The sequence below is a fragment of the Hyperolius riggenbachi genome, chromosome 2 (genome assembly GCF_040937935.1).
Source record: "Hyperolius riggenbachi isolate aHypRig1 chromosome 2, aHypRig1.pri, whole genome shotgun sequence".
Taxonomy (NCBI): Eukaryota; Metazoa; Chordata; class Amphibia; order Anura; family Hyperoliidae; genus Hyperolius; species Hyperolius riggenbachi.
Genome location: NC_090647.1, coordinates 33,168,903 through 33,179,601, shown reverse-complemented (window position 1 = coordinate 33,179,601; position 10,699 = coordinate 33,168,903).

Here is a 10,699-nt window from a genome sequence, read left to right as displayed (position 1 = left end):
GCTTTTAGACCCTAAAACCGGGAAAAAATCATACCGCAGAGAGTCCTGCAGCAGCCCCTCAACTTACTCACCTCCCTGGGATCAACCGCTGCAGATCTCCCTCCGTTCTCTGGGTGGCGCTGTAACCCTGCAGGGAGATTGCCGACGTCAAACAGCGATCTCACTTGAGGGATGCAGAGACTCGGAGGACAGGAAGGAGAACGGTGTCCGGATCCCCCGGGAGGTGAGTGAAAACACCTGTTGTGCACTATGCTCTGCACTGTCTTGCCGGCGGTTACCATGAGTCATGCTTGCGATTACCGCTCCTGGCTTGTTTTTTCCAACCCGAGCTTGACTCATGATAATCGCCAAGGAGGTTAAACTACCTGCATACATACGAAGAATGTCGCCTGCAAGAATTGGGACTTGAACCATTGGGCGACAGTCCTTGGCTGACCTCTGTAGAGACACATTCTGCTGCTATGGAGGGGAGAGGAGGACCAATGGTGTGGCCTAGAGCAGCATGGAGTGGGGGGACAATCTGGATGAGACAATCTGCCAGCCACATATCCCGTCAATGTATCATGGGATTGGCCGCCGCACCCTAAGAACCATCTAAGGGCCCTTTTTCATGAGCAGTTGATAGGCACTGAAAACACTGCAAAACGTACACAATTGCTTTCTGCTGCCTGGCAACTGCTTATATCAGGGCCAGATTTACCATTCGGCACTGCAGGCAGGTGCCTACAAGCGCCTTATGGGGCAAAGGCGGCTCCCCAAATGTCCCTCTTCACTATCAAATGCGGATCAATTACTCCCCCCGCCCACTTACGTCACGCTCTGGTGGCCGCTTCATGCTCCGCAGCTAGCCGCAAGCAGTAACAGCCAGGCTAGTGACTCTGTCACACCTTCTCATCCCACCTACGGTGTTCCTTCTTGCCTGCTCGCAGCTCTTCAACTTGCAAGTCTTCAGCAGGAGCTGCATGCATAGGCATTGGGCGTGGTGCGCAGCTCAGTCTCTGCTGCCTGGGAACGAGGGGAGAGAGATGTGTGAAAGCGGCAGCATGGGCAGTCCCCATCTGCAGCAAGATGATGTTGTAGGTCTTTAGTGCTGGTCTGTGGGTTGACTCTGACTGTTCTCACCATTTGTCGCTTCTGTTTATCTGAGATTTTTCTTGGTCTGCCACTTTGAACCTTAACTTCAACTTAGCCTGTGGTCTTCCATTTCCTCAATATGTTCCTAACTGTGGAAACAGACAGCTGAAATCTCTAAGACAGTTTTCTGTATCCTTCACCTGTCCTAAACCATGATGGTGAACAATCTTTGTCTTCAGGCAGGGCAGTTTCTAGGCTAAATTTCACCCAGGGCGAGGGTGTAAAAATCGCCCCCCCCATGGAGCCAGGCCTAGGTTCCCGCAGTATAGGTTAATTACGTAGGTGCCTCCAGTATAGGGTAGCCCGTATAGTTGCCACCAGTATGGGTTAGATAGGTAGGTGCCCACAGTATAGTTTAAATAGGTAGGTGCCCGCAGTATAGGTTAGATAGGTAGGTTCCCCCAGTATAGGTTAGATAGGTAGGTTCCCCCAGTATGGGTCAGATAGGTAGGTTCCCCCAGTATAGGTTAGATAGGTATGTTCCTGCAGTTAAGGCTAGATAGGTAGGTTCCTGCAGTATAGGTTAGATAGGTAGGTTCCCGCAGTATAGGTTAGTTAGGTAGGTTCTCGCAGTATAGGTGAACTGAACTGAGCGCGCCCAGACTGGTGCTGCTGCTCTCTAAGTCTGCTCCAGACATTACATCTCATTTCTGCTACTTTAAACCTCTTAATGAAAAGACTGGACCGAAATTTCAGTGGATTCTAATGTATCACTTCTCCAGCAACACCTATAACCTTTCAGAACACCTGGATTACTTGGGATGGCAAAGATTTAAGCTGGATTGGATCTTCCTTGGTATCACACACGGCTGAACACTGCACACCTTCCTTGGAATTGACCTGAGACCTTAAAGACTTTCTGCCTCTTTGTGCCTGCCCTCTCCCATCCTGTGAGTAACTTTCATCGATTATCTACAGCATCTATGCTCAATAGACTATATTTTTCTACATATATTATACATTATATCTTCAAATTCCTAAACAAAGAACTGTGTGTTTTCAAATTCATGCCGTCCATCCATACATCTCTGTGTAAGGACAATTCAGTCTATACAGGCCCTTTGATCTCTGCAGGATACCAGCCACAGCTGACAAACTTCACACCTTGACTCTAAATAGGACCTATCTCAGCAGGAGCCCTGAGCTGTCTCTTGTCCATCCTAATGTGTAAACATCAATATTCAGCAGAGAGACTTCTAGCTGTATACCAACCAAGAAATATCTATCCAATTGACAGATCCACAATAATTCTACTGAAGTCTGTTGGAATCTTCAGAAAGACAAAGAGAGGCTCGAGAGGACGTGGGAAAAGATATTCTTCACCGCAGAACCAAAATAACTCTGTGACAAAATCTGCAGAGTACACCCAGCCAACAACCCTAATAGCTCCAGCACAATCCAGCAGAGATGACAGCCACACATCTGGAGACTGTTCTGTCTTGGAGTCATCAATCTCAGACCCTAGCTCCCAGGGTAGCCCCATCAAGGTTGTCCTCTGTAATGTCAGATCGATAAACAACAAAACAGCAATCATACATGATCTAATAGAGTCTTCTGATCTGGCCTGCCTGACTGAAACCTGGCTTTCTGAACCAGTTGGCCCCACCCTGGAGGCTGCCGTGCCAACAAACTATTCCGTGATATACTGCAACAGGAAAGAACGCAGGGGAGGAGGGGTTGCACTTTGCTTTAGATCAGCTTTGAAAATCAGACCACTTACTGTAGGTCCTACCAACTCGTTTGAATGCTTGGGGGTGCAACTTTCAGCTGAGAAAAACATTAACATATTGCTGATCTACCGCCCACCAGAAAAACACTCAGACTTCCTTAAGGAACTTGTAGACCTCCTATGCAACCTAACACTGGAACACCCCAGATGGATTGTTCTTGGAGATTTCAATACATGGGTGGATGACTCCTCTTCAAAACGTGGAATAGAGCTACCTCGTGCCTTACATGAACTGGGCTTCCTCCAATCAATCAGCTCTGCTACTCACAGGAAAGGCCACACTCTGGACCTTATATTCCATACTGGGCTGTCAATAGCCAATGTGGAAATTAATTCTGTTGCCTGGTCAGACCATCACACTATCCACTTCTCCCTCTCAATACCAGCTGTCAAACACCAGGTCAAGAATCAAATAAAATATCGCCGCTTAAAAGGGCTAACACCTCAACATATCCGAGATAACCTTAGCTTTGATGAATTGACTGACTCCAGCTTGGACCCTGATACTCTGGTGTTTAAATACAACAAATGTGTGTCCTCCACCTTTGAGACCATTGCTCCTCTGCGCACCAAATATCTTACTCCACACCATCATGCACAGTGGTTTGATAACGCTATAAAAGAGCTGAAAAGACAAGGCCGAAAACTTGAGAGACTGTGGCGCAAATCTCAGTCCCCAGAAGACAAACATGCCTTAATCCTCCACTTGAAGAGCTACCAAAAGGTAATCACGGGAAAAAAATCATCCTTTCTATCACAAGAGATTGCAAATGCAGTTAACAAACCAGCCCAACTGTTCCGCACAGTGGAAAAACTCTGCAACCCGGCATGTCAAAAACTTAACATCGAGTCTTCAAAGGACCTCTGTGACCAATTTGCCCATTTCTTCACAGACAAAGTCTCCGCTATAAGGTCCGACATCCAACTTACAGCATCTGAGCCTAATATAGCGCCGAAGACCATTAGCAGAGACAATGTAACACCTTGGTCAAACTTCAAAGAAATTGATGAAGAAGTCACATCAAGCATCCTCCTTCATGTCCGCCTAACTACCTGTGACCTAGATCCTGGCCCAACACAGTTCATGTTGAACTGCCCCGACCTGTTCGTACCGGTATTCCTAAAAATTGTTAACTGTTCCTTAAAATCAGGGATATTTCCTGCTTTACTGAAGGAAGCAATCATCAGGCCTCTCCTCAAAAAACCCTCCCTGGACCCAGATGCAATGACCAGCTACAGACCTGTCTCTAACCTTCCCTTTCTGGGCAAGCTAATTGAAAAAGCTGTTTACCTCCAGCTAGAAGCCAAAATCCTACAAAACTTCAGTTATGACCCATTCCAGTCTGGCTTCAGGAAACACCACAGCACTGAAACGGCCCTCATCCAAATATGCAACCACCTGCTCATGGCAAGAGACAGAGGAGAGTGCTCCATCCTCATACTGCTAGACCTTTCTGCAGCCTTTGATACAGTTGACCATGAAATCTTGATAAACAGGCTACAGGAATACTGCGGCATTGATGGCATAGTTCTTCAGTGGTTCCAATCCTTCTTGAGTGGCAGAACCCACAAAGTGTCTATGGTAGGCTGACCATGCGTCCTCTTTTGCCCGGACAGGTCCACTTTTTCAGACCTGCCCGGGCTGTCCTACCGGATTTCTGAAATGTCCGGTGAAGTAAAGAGAGCCGAAGACACTTGCAGAGATCCATTGGGCTGAGATGAGCCGAACACTGCGAGCCAGCGACAGAAGAACCGCTTGCAGAGATCCACTGAGGCTGAGATGAGCCGAATACTGCAAGCCCAAGCAGCAGAAGAACCGCTTGCAGAGAATCTCTGCAAACGGTTCTTCTGCCTTGGGCTCGCAGTATTCGACTCATCTCAGCCTCAGTGGATCTCTGCAAGCTGTTCTTCTGCAGCTTGGGCTGCAGGAGAAGCGAGCTAGGAAATGCCGACAGCTAGGGGGAGGAGTCGGAAACACAGGCTGTGTGTGAAAGCAAGTCATCCAATGCTGGGGATAAGATAAAGAAGCCTCAGATGGGACGGGGAGAAGAAAAGTGGACAGCCTGACACAGGACAGAGAGAGGAGGCTGAGATTGGAGGGGGAGAGGTGAGCTGACAATAGAGGGAGAAGCAGAGTGCAGCCTCAGCCACTACTAGTGTCCTGCATGCTGTGCACTGTGTAGAAAACTCCAAGCCCTTGCCAGCCACAGTACTTCACAAGCTGGACACTTGTTAGACACCCTGTATACATGCTTGTTATATGCTATTCAACCTGTAATATCTTAAAAAAAAAAAGTCCTCTTGTCTCCTGTTGCAGCCAAGTTTTATTCTCGCAAGTCGATGTCCCTGGCCATGCGCATCTACGTTCGTGTTCCCTTCGCCATGAGTGTCCTGCGCGGGTGCAGTGCAAGGTTTTCTCGTACTGTGCGAATCAGGATGTTTGTGTGGCCAGGGGCAGTGGACGTTGACTTGCAAGTCCGCAAGAACAAAACTTAGCTGCGGCGGGGGACTGGTGGATCGTTCAGAGACGGCGTGTGCCCACGGAGGCTGCAGGGGGCTGGCAGAAGCTCCAAGTAAGTGAAACTTTTTTTAAAGACATTACAGGTTTCCTTTAAAGGAATTCTGAGATGTTTAATAGTTTTCTTTTCATACTAGGGGCTTCCACCAGCTCCATGAGGTGCGTGGACTCCCTTGCCTTCTTCTCCAGCCACTCTGTTATCTTATTATCCCCTCCAATAATCTGTCCAGTCGCACTCTTTGCGTTGGTGACTTGGTCAGAGGAGAACGAGGGAGGTATATTTAGGCAGCCGCACGCAGCATTGGGGGAAAGAGCATTTTGTGGGGAAATGTGCTGCCAATCTCATTGCATTTGTGGGGAAATGTGCTGCCAATCTCATTGCATTTGTGGGGAAATCTGCTGCCAATCTCATTGCATTTGTGGGGAAATGTGCTGCCAATCTCATAGCATTTGTGGGGAAATGTGCTGCCAATCTCATAGCATTTGTGGGGAAATGTGCTGCCAATCTCATTGCATTTGTGGGGAAATGTGCTGCCAATAAGATTGCATTTGTGGGGAAATGTGCTGCCAATAAGATTGCATTTGTGGGAAATGTGCTGCCAATTAGATTGCATTAGTGGGGAAATCTGCTGCCAATAAGATTGCATTAGTGGGGAAATCTGCTGCCAATCTTATTGCATTTGTGGGGAAATATGCTGCCAATCTCATTGCATTTTGTGGGGAAATATTCTGCGAATCTGATTGCATTTTGTGGTTGGCCGGCCTCGGCCATGTGGTCTGGAAAAAAAAAAACGACCCTCCATGCCTGCGAAGTTGGACAGCACACTGCTAAGGTCTTGTATATTTGGCCCCACCCATGACCACGCCCACATACTGTTGTGATCGTCCTCTTTTTTGGAAATCAAAATATGGTCACCCTAGTCTATGGGGCCCTTCCTGTCCACCCCTGTATCACTTAGGTATGGGGTGCCCCAGGGCTCAATCCTCTCTCCCCTGCTTTTCACGATTTACATGTTACCGCTGGGAAAACTAATCCAAAAACATGGCCTGACATACCACTGCTATGCAGACGACACTCAACTATATCTTTCCTTCAAGCCTGGTGGGACAGACCCAACTCTAACTATAAACGCCTGCTTACGTGAACTACAGCAATGGATGAATGACAACTGGCTGAAACTAAATGCAGACAAAACTGAAGTCCTTCTGATAGGAGGGCAGAGCATGATAACAAAACAACTTAACTTGCAGTCTTCACCACTGGGAATAGGAGGCACGGATCTGCGCAGCTCTGATCATGTGCGTAGCCTGGGAGTTCTAATTGATTGGGATTTAAAGTTCAGAACTCAAATCTCTGCTGTGGTGAAATCATCCTATTTTCACCTGAAGAACATTGCAAAAATCAAGCACCTCATACCCCCAGAAGATCTGCCAACCTTAGTCCACGCCTTCATCACATCCCGACTGGACTACTGCAATTCTCTCTACACTGGCCTTCCAAAAAAGGTCTTGTACCGACTACAGCTGATACAGAATACTGCTGCCAGACTGCTAACCAACCAACCCCGTCACTGCCACATAACGCCAGTCCTGCACTCCCTTCACTGGCTACCTATAGAATGGAGGGTCCTATTCAAGATCGGCCTACTGACATTTAAATCCCTGAATAATTTAGGCCCTGGATACATGAAAGATATGTTGCAGCTGCGTAGCAATCCCCGCATTCTCAGATCAACAGGTTCTAATAATCTAGTCATACCCAGAGTCCACTTGGAAACTTTTGGTCCCAGAGCCTTCTGTCATGCTGCCCCTACGTTTTGGAACTCCTTACCTCAACAGATCAGGACAGCTCCATCCCTGGACGTGTTTAAATCCAGACTGAAAACCCACCTGTTCAGTTTGGCATTTGCAGAAATATAACTTTTGTTGTGTGAATACTTCATCCTACTAATTACTGAATCTGAGAGAGCCTAAGCGCTTTGAGTCCTATGGGAGAAAAGCGCTATAGAAATGTTATTGTATTGTATTGTATTGTATAGGTTAGTTAGGTAGGTTCCCGCACTATAGGTTAGTTAGGTAGGTTCCCGCAGTATAGGTTAGATAGGTAGGTTCCCGCCGTATAGGTTAGATAGGTAGGTTCCTTCAGTATGGGTTAGTTAGGTAAGTTCCCGCAGTATGGGTTAGTTAGGTAGGTCCCCGCAGTATAGGTTAGATAGGTAGGTTCCCGTCGTATAGGTTACATAGGTAGGTTCCTTTAGTATGGGTTAGTTAGGTAAGTTCCCGCAGTATGGGTTAGTTAGGTAAGTTCCCGCAGTATGGGTTAGATAGGTAGGTTCCCGCAGTATGGGTTAGATAGGTAGGTTCCCGCAGTATAGGTTAGATAGGTAGGTTCCCGCCGTATAGGTTAGATAGGTAGGTTCCTTCAGTAGGGGTTAGTTAGGTAAGTTCCCGCAGTATGGGTTAGTTAGGTAGGTCCCCACAGTATGGCTTAGTTAGGTAGGTTCCCGCAGTATAGGTTAGATAGGTAGGTTCCCGCAGTATAGGTTAGTTAGGTAGGTTCCCGCAGTATAGGTTAGATAGGTAGGTTCCTGCAGTATGGGTTAGTTAGGTAAGTTCCCGCAGTATGGGTTAGTTAGGTAGGTCCCCGCAGTATGGGTTAGTTAGGTAGGTCCCCGCAGTATGGGTTAGTTAGGTAGGTTACCACAGTTTAGGTTAAATAGGTAGGTTCCTGCAGTATAGCTTAGCTAGGTATGGGCGGCATTAGTTGGGCGCAGCAGCGGGGGGAGCGGACATAATAGTTATAACTCACCTGCTTCCGCCGAACCCGTTCAGCTTCAATGTCCTTCCTTTCCCGGCATCTGTCTCATTAGTAACAGCGCTTCCTGTGATGACATGCGGTACGTCATCACAGGGGGCGCTGTTACCAGGTGACGGACGCCGGGAGAGGAAATACATTGAAACTGCGGGGGAACGGCTGAAGAAAGTGAGTTATTACTATGATTTCCATTCCCCCGATCCTGCGCCCCCCTCCAGCCGCACAATCAAACGCCCCGGGCGATTGCACACCCATAGAAACGGTTCTGTCTTCAGGTCATTTCAGTGTTGTTTTGAGATCCCCATGTTGCTATTCTTCAGAGACAATTAAAAGAGGAGGGAAACTTACAATTCACCCCCTTAAAGCGGACCCAAACCAAACATTTTTTTTAATTAAAAATATTTAGTTGCACCACTCTGACACATACAAAGATAAATAAACACTCCTTCAAACCTATGAGCATTTCAGTGCATGCTTTTCATCCTTCTCTTTTCATAGCTAGGGTTATACTGGGGGCAGCCTTTAGCAATTCCTCCATTGCCGGACACCATCTACTCCACCAGTTTGCTGGAAAAATCCAGGCAATTTGAAAGGAAGGGAGGGGTTCCTCCAATAAATGTAAAATATTTTATATTTGTCATCATGCAGCTGAAAAAAGGCTGCCATTTATTATTATAATTTAGAAAATAGATTTTATTTCTGAAATCTTGTATTTTGAATTTGGGTCCACTTTAAATACTACTTCTCATAATTGGATTCACCTGTGTATGTAGGTCCGGGGTCACTGAGCTTACCAAGCCAATTTGAGTTCCAATAATTCATTCTAATGGGTTTGGAATCAATAAAATGACAACAGTGCCCAAATGTATGCACCTGCCTAATTTTATTTAAACAATTATTGCGCACTTTCTGTAAATCCAATAAACTTCATTTCACTTCTCAAATATTACTGTGTGTGTCTCCTATATGGTATATTTAACTGGCATTTTCATTATTGTAACAACCAACGATTTATACAGGAAAATCATGATGATTAACAAGGTTGCCCAAACTTTCGCATCCCACTGTATACAAAACCCTGAGGATCCCTTTTGAGGAGATGGGCTAGTTGAAAACCTGTCGGTTTTGTCAGATTTCTACTACCTACTGTAAGTGACAGCAACATGGGAGAAAAGTAATTTATGGCTAATTTTACTCTGGAAGAAACATACTTCTTATTTGTATGTGTTTACGCGCATTTTAAATTTTTTGCGATAGCGCCCCTTTAAGCCAAGACAGATAAGCAGAGGTAATTCTTGAGGGAAGCAGTAGATTTGGGCGCATGAGACAAGTGGACAAAAAGGGCGCCCCATTCACTCCTATTATAAATATCGTTTAATGGGCGCCGAACAGGGAAAAAAGGGCTCCGGAGATTATTAACGTTTTACAAACGGCGCCTGGAGATTTTTAAGGTTTTATAACTATGTTTGTGATGATTTAAATTTACAAAATGAGCTCGTGACGAATTAACGTTTATAAAGATACCAAAATCACTATTTCTAAAACATTTCTAAAACATTATTATCCACCCAAAAAAATTATTTACATTTTTTATTTACATTTTTTATTTATTAATGTTATTTAATGTTATTTATTATCCATAGGGGGTCTTAGGTTTAGGCTCCACCAGGGGGGTCTTAGGTTTAGGCACCAACAGGGGGGTCTTAGGTTTAGGCACCAAATGGGGGGTCTTAGGTTTAGGCACCACCAGGAGGGTCTTAGGTTTAGGCACCAACAGGGGGGTCTTAGGTTTAGGCACCAACTGGGGGGTCTTAGGTTTAGGCACCAAATGGGGGGTCTTAGGTTTAGGCACCACCAGGAGGGTCTTAGGTTTAGGCACCAACAGGGGGGTCTTAGGTTTAGGCACCAACTGGGGGGTCTTAGGTTTAGGCTCCACCAGGGGGGTCTTAGGTTTAGGCACCAACAGGGGGGTCTTAGGTTTAGGCACCAACAGGGGGGTCTTAGGTTTAGGCACCAACAGGGGGGTCTTAGGTTTAGGCACCAACTGGGGGGTCTTAGGTTTAAGCACCAAATGGGGGGTCTTAGGTTTAGGCACCAACAGGGGGGTCTTAGGTTTAGGCACCAACAGGGGGGTCTTAGGTTTAGGCACCAACAGGGGGTCTAGGGGTTAGGGATAGGTACAGGGAGGGTTTTTAACAAACGTAAATATAAGTTTCACTTTACAAACAGGGAAGATTAACGTTTTACGAATTGCCGATCTCATACACATTATTTAGTGATTTATAAATTCTTAAAACACTATTTGTAAACGAAATTCTGCACAATATTTCTATAAACGATAATACTGTTTATCGTTTACACCACGCGCCCTTTTTTCCCGACGCCCTTTTTTGATGTACGCATTCTTGAGATATATTCTGGGAATAAACCACTATGTGTGATACTGTCGGTTCTATGTAATTCAAACATGCGGACGCATGAGACCTGACAGCCTGAGTTACTC